We start from the raw sequence: 19,626 nt of genomic DNA, 5'->3' as shown, positions 1-19,626 counted from the left end.
ACATGAGGGAGCACTACCCCGAGCTTTTTCCAGATTCAGCAGCAGACTTCGAGGACGAAGTCTAAAATAAGTGGGGGAGATTTGTAACACCGGATTCCTGGTATGTATTTTATTTAAGAATTTTATGTGTTTTCTCTGGGACTCGACGAGTTGATAGCCCAACTCGTCGAGTAGAGACGGGATCCGCGGGAAGTTTAAGTGACCTACTCGACGATTCGGGGACTGACTCGGCGAGTAGGCGCTGTTTGGACAAAACCCCAATCTGAGGGATTGCACCCTATTTAAACGACATTATTGCCCCAAACCAGCCCCCATCACCCCCCAGAACGTTCTTTCAAAACCCTAGTTTTCCCCATAAGTGTTCTTGAGTGTTTCTCACCTTTGTGAAGGATTTTTGGTGCATCTAGAAGCTAGAAGGAGAATAGAGAAGTTGAAGATTCGAAGGGGCAAAGTAGATCCAGAAGCTATCTTCCTTTTGCACCTTTTCTGGTAATCAAGTTCTCAACTTGACCTTTTTATGTGTTAGATCTTAAAAGTCCCCAAATTGATGGTTTTGAGCTCAAAAACCATGAATCCTTAGGGATGAAGCAGTTTTATCGATTCATATCTCAGATCTAGGTCTTAGAATCGAATGCATGGCATAAAGATGCAAGCTTTATGGCCATGATAGGCCATACACCCCTTTTTGACTCCATTTTGGGTCCATTAAGCTTATACTCCCATGCATGCACATAAAGTTCATAACTTTACGTGCTAGATCGATTTTAGAAGCTCAGATCTATCTTTTGGATGAGTGTTGTACTTCAGAAATCGAGAAAATAAGACTTGAACAACATCGAATCGACGAGTGTTCTTGGAACTCGGCGAGTCCGAGGCTTGAGTCCCCATTCTGTTATGGTTCCAAAGGAACCCAGTTGAGTGTTAGCTGAAGATTAGAAAAGTCCCAAGGAGTGTTGTGACGTTTTGAGAAAGAGCCACGATCTGGCAATCATAGGACTCGGCGAGTGTATGAACAGACTCGGCGAGTCCAAGGCAATCTCCCAACCCTTTGAAGATGGACTCGACGAGTTGTTCATACAACTCGGCGAGTCGCAGACTAGACATGTTCATAGGATGAAGGTAAACTCGACGAGTTGTACATACAACTCGGCGAGTCGGATGAAGGTGCAATCAATGATATTATAGAAGGAGAACTCGTCGAGTCTTTGCTAAACTCGACGAGTAGAGTCGGGAGGGGGTCAGATGAAAGAATAGGGACTCGGCGAGTCAGGTCAATTGGAAGTTGACTTTGACCAAGGCTTTGACTTTGACCAGGGGTAAATTAGTCACTTTACCCAAAGATTAGTTAGTAGTGTTTGACTAAGTGTCTTTATGGGAATTGTAGTCGGGGAGTTACCGGAGCAGCAGTCAGACATTTCCCGATCAGCATGTCAGCAGTAAGCCTTACGAGGTGAGTTACCTTCCAGTAGCGTTGGGTCTACGGCCACAATGCCGGCCCACCAGTAGGGGTTGTATGTTGGATGATTGTCTTTGTGATATCATCCAGGTTTGCTACTACCTGATATGTTATATGCTGGCATGATATGTTATATGTGATAGTAGTAGAGTTCGGTTGTTAGGACCGAAAAGTAGGTCAGGCACCCCAGATATGTCTGACAGTATGTGATGATATGTTTATATGCCGGCATGAGATGATATATGTGATAGCGGTAGTAGGAGGGGAATAGTCCCCAAGTTCGATTGTTAGGACCAAAGGGTAGGTCAGGCACCCCATATATGTCTGACAGTAGGTTATGCTATGATATATGTGATAGTAGTAGTAGGGGGTGGAATAGTCCCCAAGGTTCGGTTGTTAGGACCGAAGGGTAGGTCAGCACCCCAGAATGGCTTGACACGGGTAGGTCGGCACCCCAGAATGGTCGTACCGGGTAGGTCGGGCACCCCATAATTGCCGGCAGTATGTATGCTATGTGATTGTATGGTATGTGGTACGATGGGGGAACTCACTAAGATTCGTGCTTACAGTTTTCAGTTTTGTTTCAGGTACCTCTTCAGTGAAGGGGAAGGAGTCGGCACGATAGCTGCACATCATATACACATTGGATTCCGCATGATGAGATTTCTTGGGATTGTACTCTGACATTGTCACTACTTTTATGATATGATTTTCAGACATGAGATTATGGTTTTTACGAAATCATATGACTTCATGATATTTTCTTACGAATGTTTTTCTATGATGTTATATAAAAATCGAAATTTTTGGACTTGAAAAATGGGATGTTACTGTTTGGGCCCAATTTGGAAAATTGGGCCATATTTGGGCCTTGGATGATTCTTTTGGAATTTGGGCTTTTTGGACATTTGGATTGGGCTTTGGCCTAGGGCCAAGTTAGGGAAAGGGTAAAAAGGTCTTTTACCCTAGTTTGGAATCTTAGAGTAAGTCGAGATCCAATTATTAATTGGATGTTATTTTGTGATAGCACAGGGATTTTAGCGGGCCAAAATCCAAAGATTTTTCTGTTAGATTCAACAGTACGAGGTGAGTCTCCTCACTGGGTTTAGCGGGTCTAAGACACCAATGCCGACATATGATCTATTATGTTAGAATACTAGATGTCTGTGTGACTCTTGTATGTGTATGTGCTTGTATGCTTACTGGGCGGGGCCCGATGGTTACTCTGTATGCTATTATCTGTTATGCTTATAAGATTTGTATGTGGGCGGGGTCCGTTATGCGAGTTTGGGCGGGGCCCGTTATACTCATTGGGCGGGACCCGTTATACGAGTGTGGGCGGGGCCCAACACACTCATTGGACGGGGCCTATTATGTGTTTATTTATGTATGATATGTTGTATTTTGGGGAACTCACTAAGCTTTGTGCTTACGATTTTCTGTTTATGTTTCAGGTATTTCAGGATCGAAAGGGAAGAGCCCAGGATGATTGTAGAGCACACACCACCTTTTTCCGCATTTTGAGATTTACTCTGATATGTTTTGATGTAGTTACATACTTTGATCTTTTGGAGTTGTATGAAAATGTTTGGATTAATGTTTTTATAAAATTAAAAATGAAATTTTTGGGTCTTATTTTTGGGACGTTACAAAAAGAGTGAAGCTTGTGTGCAAAAAATAGTGATTCAAGAAAGATCTAGCCTTGTGAGCATCTCGTGGAACTCTGTAAGTCCAATCTTGGAGCTTTATGTGATTGCATGCTTAGATCTAGGATTTGTGCTTCTTGGTGACCTTTTTATGAATTTCTTGTGGAGTTTGGCAAGCTCTAGGTCTCAAGCTTAAGTCTTTGGGTCTTCTAGACTCAAGGTTAGGTTTAGGATTGCTTGATGCATGCAAATAGATAAAGTTGGAAACTTTACCCATTAAGTCAATATTTTGTTACATCCTCGAAGTTTTGAGCCTTGGTCTTAAAGGATTAAGACCTTAATGAAGATATGTATGAACACCGTGAATCATGACATAACCTTTAGGGTGCCACGACGCAAATTGTGATTGTTTTGTTTGGTTATATTCACAACACGACCAAGCAGAGGGTCGCGACGTATTGACCGTTGACTTTGACCAAGTTTGACTTTTGGTCAAATCTTGAAGAAGGACTTGTAGGTTTGGCCTCTATTTTTTATCTAGGTAGTTTGTGAATCCGATCCTTGTATGTTCGAGGGTGTAGCTATATTTTCGTTGCTTTCTAGTTCCTGTGAGTTTTCTCACTATACTATGTAGGATACTATGTGTCATGGTATGTTAGATTGATTTTGCGACCTTATGTATGAAAGACCATGTGGGACATAACACTTGTATGAAAGATTATGGGTGCCATAACACTTGCATAAAAGACTATGGTAGGATCATAGCAGGAAATATTGTAGTGAGACTGTAGCACCAAAAGTAACTGTACGACTATGGTTGTATCATAACATTCATATGGGTATGTGGTAATTTCGGAAACTCACTAAGCTTTATGCCAACTGGTTTAAGTTTAAATGTTTCAGGTTGTTCCGATAGCAAGGGGAAGGGCACAAGCTTATTACATTGCGTCCATGGATATATTTTGGAGAACTCTGCACAATTGATTTCACTATCTTTTATTACCCTGATTTTGATTATGGTTTGTCAGACTTGAAAAAATGGTTGAAAGATCTTGTATGCTCAAGATTCATATTAAAGTGATATTGATAATTAACATATGATACTAGTAGGTCACACTAACAACAACTTGATACAATTGATTATTTATTAGAAACTGATTTTAATAAATATTCAATAAACTCTTATAATTAATTGGAAATTATTTATTTTTGGAAATATTAATTTTCATTAGCAAGTAACATAATATATCTCATATGGTACGATTTGTTAAGTCATATACATATTTTTGGACTAGAAATACTTTTTGTCTTTATCCCAAAAGTTAAGTTTTATATTTTATAAGAGAGTTTATAAAATTTATAAAACTTTTATTTTCTTTTATAAAATCTCTAACTAGTTAGACTAGTTATGGGCTTTTGATTATTTTATGTAAAAGTAAGACATGTCTTAAAGCATGGAGGACACTTAGACTTTAGGGGACATGATGTGCTTAAAGTGCTAAGGACCTAAGGATAAAGAGATGGCTTTATGAAGTGAGAAATGATTTCATTTTGGCTATGCCAAAAACGTAAAATCCTTAGTGTTGGGACGAGGATCCTTACTATATCCAGGATCCTCAAATATCCAGGATCCTCAACAACATTAGGATCCTGGTTAAATACCGTTATCATTTTTATCAATATTTATAACGGTCATATTTTGTCTATAACTAACACATGTGCAGAAGTAGTCAAGGGAAGACCAATTCTCAACGAATAATCATCTCAACTATGCTAAAGACTCGGAATACTTGGTCAAATAACGTTCATGAAGCTGGTCATAGAGGATCCCGGAAATATCGGACATCTTGTTGGCTGGATTAGACTATAAATTGACACTTGTAATCTGCACACAACACATTGTTCTTTAGCTTAAGCTCACTCTACGAAATTCTCTACTCATTCTTACTAAGAACTCATTGTAATCTTTACTTTATATCAATAAAATCATCAAGGCAGGTGATCATTATCACCTCCCAAGGTTTTATGCCAGAGATCCTAGCAAGGATCAAGGGCTTTCCTTGTAAACCATCGTGTTACTTTTCTTTTACTACTTGCTATTACACAATCTGAACATCACAGCCTTTCATTTAATTTGGTTGATTAGTACTTGTGTAATTTTTGACCAAAACAATTTGACGCCCACCGTGGGGCTGTGGTGTTCAAAATCCTCGAAAAAATCATGTCTACACAACCGATCCTATCTTCGTCCTCTGCTCCTTACATTCCAACCAAAAACCTACCACCTCCTCCGAGTGGACCCCCATTCAGAGGAAAACGCCCGACACATCCAAGAAAAGCACCCCCACAATCGCTAATCTAGGAAGTTTGGGATCCTCAGGGCTCCAGGATCCAACTGCCTCAGTCACTACTACAGAACTTTTCGCTATGATGAGGAAAATGACGCAACATGTCACCCAACAGCAGGAGGAGAATAGAGCACTACTCAAAGAAGTGGAGAGGATGAAGGCGGAATTTTAGAAATCCCAGGAAACTACGCCCACAGTTGTGCAACCAAGGATCCTGGACTTCAATAATGCAGGATCCTCAGAAAATCGCCTGAAGGACACAATTCCAACCACTGTGGCATCACCCTGGGGGGTAACTATGGACAACCGAGCGTCCATGATCAATGATCTCAATGAGCCTTTCAACACTCCTGGAAACCTTGACTCTAGTAACTTCTTAAACAACAATACTATTAATACTAACTACACTAATATTGATGCAGGAATAAACCCGAACATGGCTAGGGAACTTCAACAATCAAGAGAAATGATCTCCAGTGTACCTGGAGTCGTTGCAACCAATACCAGAAGCATCCCCTACAAGCCACAGGATCCCGAGATTTTCTCCTGCGATAACCGATACCAAAGTTCCTAAACGTTTCCAAACTCCCAGCATGAAGCTATACGATGGGACTACAGATCCTTAAGATCATATAGCCCAATACAGAGAAAGGATGGAGATCATTCCCATCCCAGGGAACTTGAAGGAGGCTTGCCTATGCAAAGGCTTTGGTTCGACTCTTACAGGATCATCCCTCAAATGACTACTTACTGTTCCCCCATACTCTATTACTTCATTTGCACTCTTAGTCAATATCTTTAATAACCAATTTTCTTGTAGCAGAACCTTCGAGAAGATCACTAGTGATCTCTAACGGGTGGTTCAGGATCCTAAGGAAAAACTTAGGGACTTTGTTAACAAGTTTGGCAGGGAATCTCTGAGCATCCCCAACATTGACATGGCCACCGCTGTGGAAGCTTTTAAAATGGGATTAAGAAAGGATTCACCCTTCTACAAAGACCTTGTGATGACCCCATGCAAAAGATTGGATGAAGTCAGGTGTCGGAAATTGAGGTTCATAAGGCTCGAATAGGATAGAGAGATCCATAAGCGAAGAAACCCTTCAGATCAGTATGAGAACCCCAACGGGAAGGCCGAATCCTCAACTCAAAGATCCTACAAATCGAAGCCCTATTCCAAACCGGATCATCATAGGGTTAATGCCCTTGAAGATGGAAAAGAAGAAGAAGAACTTCCTAAAATCACATACTATTGTTTTTATGTGGATGTTTCAGGTGTAATTCATGCTATGCAGGATCTTGGAGATAAAGCAAGATGGCCAAAGAGAGATAACAAGTCCACCGCTTGGAAAGACAAGTCCAAATGGTGTGCTTACCATGAAGACTTTGGCCACATGATGGAGGACTGCATAGCTCTACAAAAAGAAATCAACTACCTCCTTAGCAAAGGATACCTCAAAGAGATCCTCGGGAGAAAAAGAGAAAAATCCAAGGAAAACAAACAGGATGATCACAGGATCCCGGAGACACCAGGATCTCCACCCTCTGACGCTAAGATAATTAACGTTATCTTAGGCAGATCTAACATCTGTGGTACCTCTTATTCTCAGGCTAAAAGACACGCCAAGGTCTCAAACAGAAAAGGAGGATAGGCCTTGAAAGAATACCATGGTTAGCAGTGAAGAAGAAATTACATTTGATGAGACTGACATGGAAGGAATTCAGGATCCTCATCATGACGGACTCGTGATAACACTATACATGGCCAACCATTTCGTCAGAAGGATCCTCGTTGACGGAGGATCCTTGGTCAATATCGTACTCCTAGATACGCTGAAAAGAATGAACATCCCAGAACCAGAGATAGTCAAAATATCCCCAGTCCTCATAGGATTTAGCGGGGAAACAAAACACACAGTTGGATAAATAAATCTACCAATATACATAGAAGGGGTAAACTCCATACAAAATTTATGTGTTATTGACACCCTGCCTTCTTATAATGTGATACTAAGTAGACCATGGATCCATGAGATGAAAGCGGTTCCATCAACATACCATCAGTGTGTGAAGATGCCCACTTCATGGGGACAGTGAAGATCATGGGAGATCAACAAGAATCAAAAGAATGCTACAAAACCTCTATGAAATCTACGACCAAACCCCAACAAGCATAGGAATTAAGGAAGGGGGCACGACATGTTCTAGAGACAAAGGAACAAGACGTAAAGGAAGTGCCCCTGGGCATCGAGGATCCTGAAGCCAAAGTCCTTATAGGATCCTCAATGCCCGAGCATATCGAGCAGGATCTACTGAATTTCTTAAAAACCAGAAGCCAGACATTCACATGGAATCATGAAGATATGACAGGTATAGACAAGCATATTATTACTCATAAACTTAATATTGATCCTTCTTTCAGACCAATACACCAAAAGAGAAGGAAGTTTGCACCCGAAAGGAATCAAATCATCCAAGAGGAAGTAGAGAAGCTCCTCAAAACAGGGATGATCAAGGAAGTAAAGTTCCCAAGATGGATAGCTAACGTGGTTGTCTTACAAAAGAAAAATGGCAGATAGAGAGTGTGTGTAGATTACACGGATCTCAACAAGGATTGTCCTAAGGATCCTTTCCCTCTACCACATATTGACTCTATGATAGATGCGATGGCTGGCCATGAACTCCTGACTTTCATGGATGCTTCAGCAGGATTCCCACAAATCCAAATGGAACCATCAGACCAAGAAGATATTGCATTCATAACATCAACATGTATATATTGTTACACCGCAATGCCTTTTGGTCTTAAAAATACAGGTGCGACATATCAAAGATTAGTGAATCGGATGTTTAAAGTAAAATTGGGGGACACCATGGAAGTTTATATTAACGACAAGGTAGTAAAGTCGATGAAATCCGAAGATCACCTTAGAGACCTCAAGGAAGCGTTTGACATCCTGGACGAATACAATATGAAGCTGAACCCACTCAAATGTCACTTTGGAATGAAGTCAGGAAAGTTCCTTGGATACATGGTAACCAAAAGAGGGATAGAAGCAAGCCCAGAACAAATAAAAGCAATCATAGAACTAAGATCCCCGTCTTCAACAAAGGACATCCATAAGCTAACTGGAAGAGTAGCGGCACTTAACAGGTTCATTTCAAGATCCTCAGAAAGGTGCAAGCCCTTTTACGATATCTTGAAAAAAAACAAGAAATTTGAGTGGAAGGAGGAACACGAGAAATCCTTCCAGGAACTCAAAACATATCTAAGCTCTGCTCCACTATTGTTGAAACCTATAGATGGAGAACCACTTATTCTCTACCTCTCAGTATCCTCAAACGTGGTAAGTGTCGTTCTGGTCAAGGATCTTAACAGGGAGCAGCATCCTATCTACTATGTAAGTAAAAGTCTCTTGGATCCTGAAACCAGGTACTCTCATCTTGAAAAATTAATTCTTGCCTTAGTAACTGCTTCTACCAAATTAAGACACTACTTTGAAACACACACCATACATGTAAAAACTAACTATCCTATCAAGAATGTCATGAGAAAACCAGAAATGTAAGGAAGGATGGCAAAATGGTTGGTGAAGTTAAGCACATTTGACATCAGATACGAACCAAGATCCGTCATAAAATCACAATCATTAGCGGACTTTGTGGCTGACTTTAGTGATGATCTACAAAACAAAGTAGACATGGAAGCCAAGCGACTCCTAGAAGATGAACACCTGGGAAGATGGACGTTGTTCACAGATGGAGCTTCAAATCAGAAAGGAACAGGCCTTGGGATCATACTAAAGTATCCACATGGGGACATCATACCCCAGGCACTTAGTTGTGAATTCAACACTACTAACTGTTGGGTTTTGAGCATTCTAACACTCCTAAGTGTACATGCAACCCTAAATACCTTGGATCTATGTTTTCTCTATATACATGCAAATATGAATATTCCAAGGTATTACCCTATCTAGCATACAATCCTTGATACTTGGGTAATATAACAAGTTAGAATACATACCTTTAGATGTAGCTTGATGTATTCAAGCTTTAAGAGCTTAGCCCCAATAGTGTGGAAGCCTCAAGTGGAATCACAAATCACCAAAACACCTTGGAAGAACTTGAGAGAATATGTATGCACACTAAAATCGGCCCACTCTTATTTTCACACACTTGTGCCAATTTTGTGAGCCAAGGACCCCTTTATATATTATGGAGGATTAGGGTTACATCCATGTAAACCCTAATACCCATGACATTTCATTTACATAGGATCCATGGGTTAAAAGCTCCATGGACCATCCATGAAAGCTTAGCCCAACCTAAATGAACTTGGCCCATTCCATATATATAAGAGTCCATATTTAATTAGTTCTTTTTGACCACTTAATTAATTCTAAATTAATTCTTGATCAATACTAATTAAATAATATGATTCCATATTAATATATTAGAACTTATAATATATTAATATAAATCATAAATATACTATTCTCAAAAGACTATCCATATAAATTGTGTCGGTGAAGTGCAACCCAAATGGACCATGCCGGGTCGGGTCAAGTACATACCAAATATAGTTATGGACTTAGACATTAATCCAACACTAACAACGAAGCAGAATATGAAGCACTCATCATGGGACTACAATTAGCTAAGGATCTTCAAATGAAGGATCTTCAAATCAAGGATCTTCAGGTATTTGTTGATTCTTTGTTACTAACCAATCACTACAATGGATCTTATGTAGTGAAAGGTGAAAAATAGCATTATACCTAGAGATCGTCAAAAAATTAGCTTCTGATTCCGAAAACTTTAGTGTAACACCCGTTTATTTATTAAATAAATAAATAAAATAATGAGCGAATAGTAGCCCTAAAATAAATAATTATATATCAATGGATGGTCTCGAGGGGCTAATTCTCATAAATTTAGAAGTTGAGGGTTGAAGGGTAAATTCTGGACCTTAATTGAAAAGAATTTGTCAAGCATTGGGCGGTTTTGTAAATTCTGGATTAGTTTTGTAAAGATTTTAGAAGATAGGGGCTGTTTAGTAAATCTGGACTTAATTTGTAAAGGATTTATGGAATCGGGGTTAAAAAGGTAAATTTCGGACTCATTGTGAAAGAATAAGGAAAGGGAGGGACCAAAGGTGTTGTTATGGAGGAATGTTTGATTGGATACGGGACTATAAACCCGTCAACTCCTCCCAACCCTCACCCTAATGTGCACAGCCGCCACTCAAGTTCATCAGCCGCCACCACCAGATCCTCTCTTGTGTTCCGACCAGATAGAGCTCCGACTACCGCTGCCTGCTGCCTCGACATCGAGATGCCGTCACACCTTGCTGCCGGAAACCATGCACGAATGGAGAAAACCACCGAGAGCGACTTCCAAGTGGCGTGATGGCGTTCTCAGATGCTCCTTCTCCTCTTTCTTCTCCTGCTACGCCTTCAGCCAACGTCGCCGATGTCGCTATGATTGTCAAACGCCGCCACCTGTTGTGTATACGTCGTGGGGAAATCGGAAGACCGACGTCTTTAAGGAGCTGTGGTGGTTCGGGGTTGGACCGCTACCTCCCTTCTCCATGTCTTGATGCCGATGCGCCGTTCCAAGATGACAAATCCACTCTTGCTGCCGTTGACGCCGATCCAAGCGTCATTGCTGTCGGCTGTTGCGCCACTGCCGCTGCCGCTCACCTCAGGTGGGTGGCTGGGTTCGTTTTGCTAGTAGAAGACACGAGTGTGTGTGTGTGTATTACAGTGAAGTGGTGTTTGGGTGTTATTTAGCCGGAATTCTTGAAGAACAGCCACCACCATCGTTAGGTGGTGGCTGCCACCATGTGCCGCCATGTGTGTGTTTATCTTAGTGAGTTGGTGTGTTTTTACTTGAGTTTTAGCCTTGTAAGATGTAATTGGAAATGGAATAATGAAAAGAAATTGAAAACCACCACCTTAGGGTGGTGGCTGCCGCCACCGGCCGCCGTGTCGGGTGGCGTTGTGTTTTGCCTCGTTGTGATCGATTCGTTTGGGGTGCTTGAAACCCTAGTGGGCCTTGTAAGCCCGAATGGGCCCAATGAAGCTTAATGGACCCTAATTGACCAAATAAAACCCTAATGGGCTTAATGATATTCTAGTGGGCCTAATAGCCCCAATAAAGCCCTAATTGACCTAAAAGCCCAACAAATTGATAAATGGGCTAATATTTGGATTGGAAACCCTAATTAGGATTTGGAAAGCCCTAATGCCAATAAAACCCTAATTTGGGGAATTAACCGAAACACGTGGGAATTATTTAATAACTTGAGATATTAAATAATAATCATTGGTTAAGATTAATCTAAGCGATATTGGACTTAATGGATTAAGTCCTTAGAGGATTAAGTCCTTAATGGGTTAAGTAAAGGAAACTTAACCCTAATGGTCATTTTATGTGAAACCCTAATTTCACTTGGGTTTATTGTTGGGCCTTTCTATTGGGCTCTGTGGTAAGGCCTATATGAGGAGTTGGGCCCAATTTGGAAAATTGGGCCATTGATGGGCCATAGTTTGGACCTTAATGATTATATGATGTTGGACCTTAGAGTAAGACCATGTATAGACCTGGGCCTAATTTGGAAAATTAGGCCATATGTTGGACTTTGAGCCATAGCTGGACTTTTGGGCCTTAGATTGGGCCTTGGGCTTGCATAAAGCCAACCTTGGGGTAATGTAGTAATTATCCAAGTGAGTATCTATGATTATGTGTTGGGACCCAATTATTAATTGGGTGATGTTTTGGTGTTGACAGTTCGGGAATCTGTCATCCAGCAGCTGGGGTTGAGTCTGCGGGACTTCAGCAGTGTGGGATTGTGTCTTCGGGACTTCAGCAGTGTGAGGTGAGTTACCTTCCAGTAGCGGTGGGTCTACGGCCACAATGTCGACCCACCAGTAGGAGTTGTTGTTAGATGATTGTCTTTGTTATAATTTTCTATGTTTGCTACTACCTGTTATGTTTATGTGCTAGCATGATATGATGTTATGTGATAGTGGTAGTAGGGGGTGAAATAGTCCCCGGTTACCGGTCGATAGGGCCGAAGGGGTAGATTAGTACCCAACTATGCTAGACAGATTATGATATATGTGATATGATATTATGTGGTAGTAGTAGGGGGTGAAATAGTCCCCACTTACCGGTCGACAGGACCGAAGGGGTAGGCCAGCACCCAGATATGCTAGGCAGTATATGACTTATGTGTTTATGCTATGCTTTTATGTGGTAGTGTTAGGGGTTGAAATAGTCCCCGGTTACTGGTTGAAAGATACTGAAGGGGAGGCCAGCACCCAGATATGCTAGGCAGTATCCGGTCGAGAGGACCGAAGGGGAGCCCAACACCCAGGTATGCTAGGCAGTATCCGGTCGAGAGGACCGAAGGGGAGGCTAGCACCCAGATATGACAGGCAGTATCCGGTTTAGAGGATAGAAGGGTTAGGTCGGGCACCCAGATATGCCTGACAGTATATGTATGTTATATGATTGTATGGTATGTGGTATGATGGGGGAACTCACTAAGCTTTGTGCTTACGGTTTACAGTTTTGGTTTCAGGTACTCGTTTTCAAAGGAAAGGAGCCGGCTTGATCGCAACGCATCACACTATGTTTTTCCGCACATGAGATCTTTGGGATTACACTCTGATATGGATTTTATGATAATATGTTTTGATTACTGACACTTTGGTTTGACACGAGATATTATTATGAACGTTTTTATACTGATGGTTTTATGTAATAACCTATTTAAAAATGAAATTTTGGCCTTAAATTTTGGGATGTTACATTTAGCTTAACCCAAGTTCCCAGAGAGGAAAACACAGAAGCAGATGCACTAGCCAATTTAGGATCCTCCCTTAGGATCCCACCAGAGACGAAGATTCCTATAACTCACATAATAACCCCAACCACAGAAACCCTCTCCGACAAGTCGGAAGGTCCTAAGCGTCCGACAAGCACAACAACTATTGAAGATCCCGACCATAGGATCCTTCCTCCAAGAGATCCCGACGAACAGGATCCTCAAAGAAGTCCGCAATCATGGACCCAACCCATTATGGAATATCTCCAAAATGGCACAATCCCGACAGGAGAAAAAAGTGAAAGAGCATCCAGGACGAGAGTCTCAAGATTTGTGTTAATCCAAGGTAAACTTTACAAAAAATCTATGGCGGGTCCATACCTAAGATGCTTGGAAGATCCTGAAGTTGCGGAAGTCTTAAAGGATATACATGAAGGAGATTGTGGCAATCACACCGGAGGCAGATCCTTATGCTCCAAAATATTGAGAACAAGATACTACTGGCCAACCATGAAGGAAGACTCCTTTCTACATGCTCAAAAATGTGATGCTTGCCAAAGACACAACAACATCCTGCACCAACCGGCAGAACCTCTACATCCTATTATCTCCCCATGGCCATTCATGAAATGGGGGATGGATATTGTAGGAAAATTACCAGTAGCCCTAGGAGGAAAAGTCTTCATGTTGGTGATGACTGATTACTTATCCAAATGGATCGAAGCTGAAGCTTTCGTCCAGGTAAGAGACAAAGAGGTAGTATCGTTCATTAAATGTAATATCTTGACCAGGTTCGGGATCCCGGATGAGATCATATGCGACAATGGATCCCAATTTATTAGCAAAAGAACAAGAGACTTTTGCACAAGCTGGGGGATCAAAATGATAATGTCCACTCCTATTCATCCCCAAGCCAATGGTCAAGCGGAGTCCATCAACAAAATCATAGTCAACAATTTGAAGAAAAGGCTGGATAAAAAAAAGGGAAGATGGGCAGAAGAACTTCCTTTCGTTTTATGGGCAGATAGAACCACTTCCAAAGTGGCCACAGGTCAGACCCCCTATTCCTTGGTGCTTGGGACAGAAGCAGTAATCCCTACTGAAGTAGTGATCCCAATGGCAAGATACTTGCTGCAAGACCATGAAAATAATGACAGAATCCTAGCACAGGATCTGGACACTATTGATGAGCTTAGGGATCTTGCCAAAATACGCATCACTGCTCACCAACAAATAATCACCAAGGCTTATAATAGGAATATAAGGGTCAGAAGGTTTCAAATAGGAGACTTGGTATTAAGGAAAACATTCCAAAACACCAAGGATCCTAGTGCAGGAAAATTGGCTCCCAAATGGGAAGGACCAAATTTTGTAGATGTTGAAGTAGGAAAAGGAGCATACTGGCTAGAAACACTCGAAGGAGACGTTCTGCCAAGATCCTGGAATGTGATACACCTTAAATCATACTACATGTAAGTAGGATCAAATGATCCACAACAAAACCAAGGTACACATGTGATGGGTTTTATGCATAAGAAACAATCATATGTGCTCATACAAACCCTAATGCTTGGATCTAAGTTTCTCTATTGTACATGCTTTGAATCCAAGTCTTGCAAACCCTAATCTAGCATACATATTATCAAAATAACAAACAACATCAGATCTAGATGTTTACCTCTTCAAATAGCTTGAATCTTCTTTGCTTGAGCTTAGAATCACAATTGTAATTCCTCTAATGGATCACAAACACCAAGTAGCAAGAAGGCAATAAGAGAGAGGAGGGAGGATGCTAGAAATCGGCCTAGGGTTTCTCTTGGAATAATGTCTAGCCGATTTCCATAGCCTAGGGGTCATATTTATACTTGCAGGCTACTAGGGTTTCAGTCTAAACCCTAATGGACAGCTTAGCCACCAAGCAGCCCAAGGAACCTTCTGGAATAGGGCCTTGGACGAAATATGATGATCCTTTCATCATATTTTCGTTCCCCCTCTTGTCCATTAGGTTTCCTAGCCCAAAATCCAACTATCACACATTTGACAGTTTATACCCCTTTATTTAATTAATCTCTTTTAGTCACCAAATTAATTCCTAATTAATTTATGACTAATACTAATTAAATAAATATGATTTCTCCTTTAATATATTATTCTTATAATATACTAATAAACCATAATATCCTCTCTCTCATATCAAATTACCTTGTCAAGTTGCTTTGGTGAAGGCAACCCAGAAGGACCATGCACAACCGGGTCAAGTACATACCAAATATAGTTACGGGCTTAGACACTAATCCAACAGTCTCCCACTTGAATAAGTCTAGTAACTATATCTCACATACGTCTTCAGAATCCGATTAGCAATCGTAGCTCTTATACGTTTCTGTCACTCTGATCAAAATCCTGTCCTTCAGATAAGGGATCCTATAATCCTCTGTTCTAGATATCATGCAGACAATACTTATTGTCTAGCATTCTGTTTCTCGATCTCTGATTCGTTCGACATAGAATTCAGTTGAACACATCAACATTATCCTGACCGGGCCCGGCACATAAGTCAAACCAAATCATCGAGTGGCCAAGATATCGCTTTTATTCTCTTAGAATAAAAGGAACAGATAAACTTCGACTTATATGCTCTTATTATCTATTAGCTAAGTTACACACAATAATACGTTTTATAACATCAAGTTACTGATGTGTTTTCGTATTATCAATATATAATCAACTAGCAAACAACAACCATATCTCTAGGTTTTAAGATTATATGATATTATCATCTTGCGATCACTTATGATAACATTCAAGAAGTGATACTAGCAAGTGCGGGTTTATTCCAATGCTCAAAACATATTTCATAAGCACTCATAAACTTTGCAGCAAAACTTTGCTATGTCTAAAACCTTTTAGACAATCTACAAACTAATTTATGACAATCTTCTTTCATATCTACTTCCAACATATGATCGATTGTGGACTGTTTGAATAATCTTATTATTCAGAAAGTCAAAACATGCAAAATTTGAAACAATAGATAAATAATCAACATAGGATAGTAACTTTCTTATAAATAAAACACCTTTATTTAATCATCAAATGTTGAATATAAAATTATATATTACAAGTTTCCTACCTATCTAATCTAAACTAATATCGTCCTTTAGCCCAATGCTCCTAGCGTGCTTCAAATGCTTGACCCTACTCAGTCCCTTCGTAAGGGGATCTGCTGAGTTATCTTCTGACGATACCCTCTTCACAACGAGGAGTCCCTCTTCTACCCGATGTCTAATAAAGTGATATTTCCTGTCGATATGTCGAGATCTGCCATGATCCCTTGGTTCCTTGGTCAAGGCAACCGCTCCTTCATTATCACAGAAAATTTCCATGGTCTCCTTTATGGTTGGCACAACTCCAAGGTCTCCTATGAAGTTCTTGTTGGATAAGGTGTCTAAGTCCATAACTTATTTGGTATATACTTGACCCGACCCGGCATGGTCCATTTGGGTTGCACTTCACCCAAACTGTTTATGGATAATTTTATGAGAATTGTATACTTACGATTTATTAATATATTATAAGTTATAATATATTAATATAAAGTCATGTTATTTAATTAGTTTTAATCTTGAATTAATTATGAATTAATTTAGTGATTAAAAGGAAGACTAATTAAATCATGGGCTATTATATTTATATGGTGTGGGCTAATACTCATTTGTTAATGGGCTAAGCTTATGTGGAAGTCCATGGATGATCCATGGAGCTTTTAACCCATGGATCCTTGGAAAGGAAAAGACATGGGTTATTAGGGTTTCACCCTAACCATGCACACTATATAAACAAGCTCATGTTGCATGAAATATGACCCTAGTGTGTGTGTAAGTGTGGTGGCCAAAATCAAGAGTTAGTATACTCTCTCATACATTTTCCAAGTTTGTGGTGATTTGTGATTTCCATTTGAGGCATTCACATTATTGGTGCTTGGCTCTCAAACTCCAAGGAATCAACAATCAACAAAAGGTATGTAATTCATCTAGTTCTTTTATGTTTAAAAGTACCCCATGCCATGCTAGATAGGTTATAAACCTTGGAAAATAATATTTTGCATGTACCTTAGACAAACATAGATCCAAGGTTTATTAGGGTTGCATGTACACTTAGGAAGTGTTAGAATGCTCAAAACCCAACAGTGGTATCAGAGCCTAGGCTTGTTTGTTTGATACTTGATGCAAAATAGTGATAAAAGGTTGATTTTTTGCTGTCTGACTGATGAACTCGCCGAGTCCATGGGGGGACTCGCCGATTTCATGTGTAAACTCATCCTACTCGCCGAGTAGGTTCGTGCACTCGGCGAGTAGGAGCCTCAGAATGCAGATTTTCGACTTTTGCTGCTGGAAATGGACTAGAAACATTACCCTAAACTGTTTTGGTGTTTTAAAACTTGTTTTAGTTGGTGTAATGGTAGTTCTAATCCATTTACAATAGCTTATATCAAAATTTCATGCTTTGTATGTGTTCATATAATTCTTGAAACTTTGATGATCATGTTCATGTTCTTATGAATTTAGAAGATGATAGGAATTATTTGCTGAATTGTTTAGGATTAATTCTTGATCATTTATGTGTTTTAATGGAGTCCATAATTTGTCCTCAAGTTATGGATATCCAAAGGTCACTTCTTTTAAACACACACTTAAAACACATAAGTTACATAAAATGAAGAGTCTTCATTTTTATGAACCTTTAATTCATAAGTTATGAAATGAAAAGTTATGAAGAGTTACAAAACTTGCCCTCAAGTTTTGGAATTTGTAAAGTTTCACACACTTTAATAAACTTTAATTCCAACCCTTAGAGTTTTAATAGTTAAAATTCAACACTTATACTATTTATAACATTAATGGTTAATTATTATATATATGTATAAGAATAAGTCGTTCTACCGCTAGTAGGCCTCATTCACGAAGCCGGTCTATAAGGGGGGTATAAGGTTGTTGCCTATAAAATGGCAACTTAATGGGTGTCCATTCTCACCCACCGCTTCCTTGATCGGTGGAGGGTCGTTAGCCGAACGGGTAGGACAATGACTTTAAATTCTCATTAAAAGTATAATGAATATTATAAAGTAACTAAACCTTTTATAAATTCCCAATCTTAGTTACTTTAGGAAAATGTGAATATGGTGCTAACCCATGAAATTCACACTTTGTACCTTACCAAGTCGTTGGTGGAGCGTGTGTGGTTAACCGGCACACTAACTTGGACTAGTAAGGATCACGAAGGGTGACTTAATGTTTATCATAGATCGGTGGAGCGTGTGTGGTTAACCGGCACATCGATTAGGTGATAATATTAAGGGTACCAAGTGAGTTTGCATGGTTATTCACACCTTGTTTTGTGATCCTCGGCATCCCAGTCACAAAACCTGAAGGGCACAATCGAGATTGAAACATGCCATTGAAAAGTTCAATGAATCTCAAAAGATCTAGGAGTTTCAAATCCAATTAAAACCTAATAAATTATTTCGTTTTTCATGGTGTAAATTGGTGAATCGTCATTCACCTACCTTCAAATATTTTATAGCTTAGATTACGGCATCCCTCTTCCAAGTTATAAAATATTGTGTTGGGTCCTAGCCTTAATATTTCATATTGGGTGTTATATTAAGGACTTGAATCAACTAACTTGATTTTCTCCCATTGTAGATGTCTGGTTCAGACAACTATGATCTTCCCAAATCACTTGAAACAAGCTTTCTTCTTGAAGATGATGTCCCTCAACATCATGCTTCACTCCCCCCACCTCCTCCATTTATTCTCCCTGACCCACAAGCCCGAAGACTTGAAAGGTTCAAGGTCACTCAAGCTCTACTAGAAATGAAACATAAAGATGGAAGACCTGTGTGCACTCATGTCTTAGGAATGAAGTCACACATAGACAGGTTGAGAATGTTGGGTGCTGTTATTTCAAGGAAGTTCGCTGTTGACTGGGTTCTTCAGTCACTTCCTGAGTCATATAGTGAGTTTATTAAAGACTACCATATGACAGATCACGACATGACCCTAATAGATCTTTCTTATTTGCTTGTTGCTGCTGAATCAGCAATGATTTGGCGCAATGGTCAAGCAAATATTGATGGAAGGTCTAATTCTCAAACTTCCATGGACATGGACAATGGTAACATTGGAAGTCCAGAAAAGCTTTCTCGTCCCAATGGAAAGGGATCGGCCTTGGTCAACCCGGTTGACCAAAAGGTAAAGGGAAAGTCTAAGTCTGTGATTGTCTCGTGTACCATTCCCAAAGAGTCTATATGTTTTTTTATTGTCATGAGAAGGGACA

Source organism: Lactuca virosa, chromosome 2, assembly GCF_052849685.1.
Source record: "Lactuca virosa cultivar CGN04683 chromosome 2, Lactuca_virosa_CGN04683_v6, whole genome shotgun sequence".
Lineage (NCBI taxonomy): Eukaryota > Viridiplantae > Streptophyta > Magnoliopsida > Asterales > Asteraceae > Lactuca > Lactuca virosa.
Note: the sequence above shows the minus strand (reverse complement) of the source record.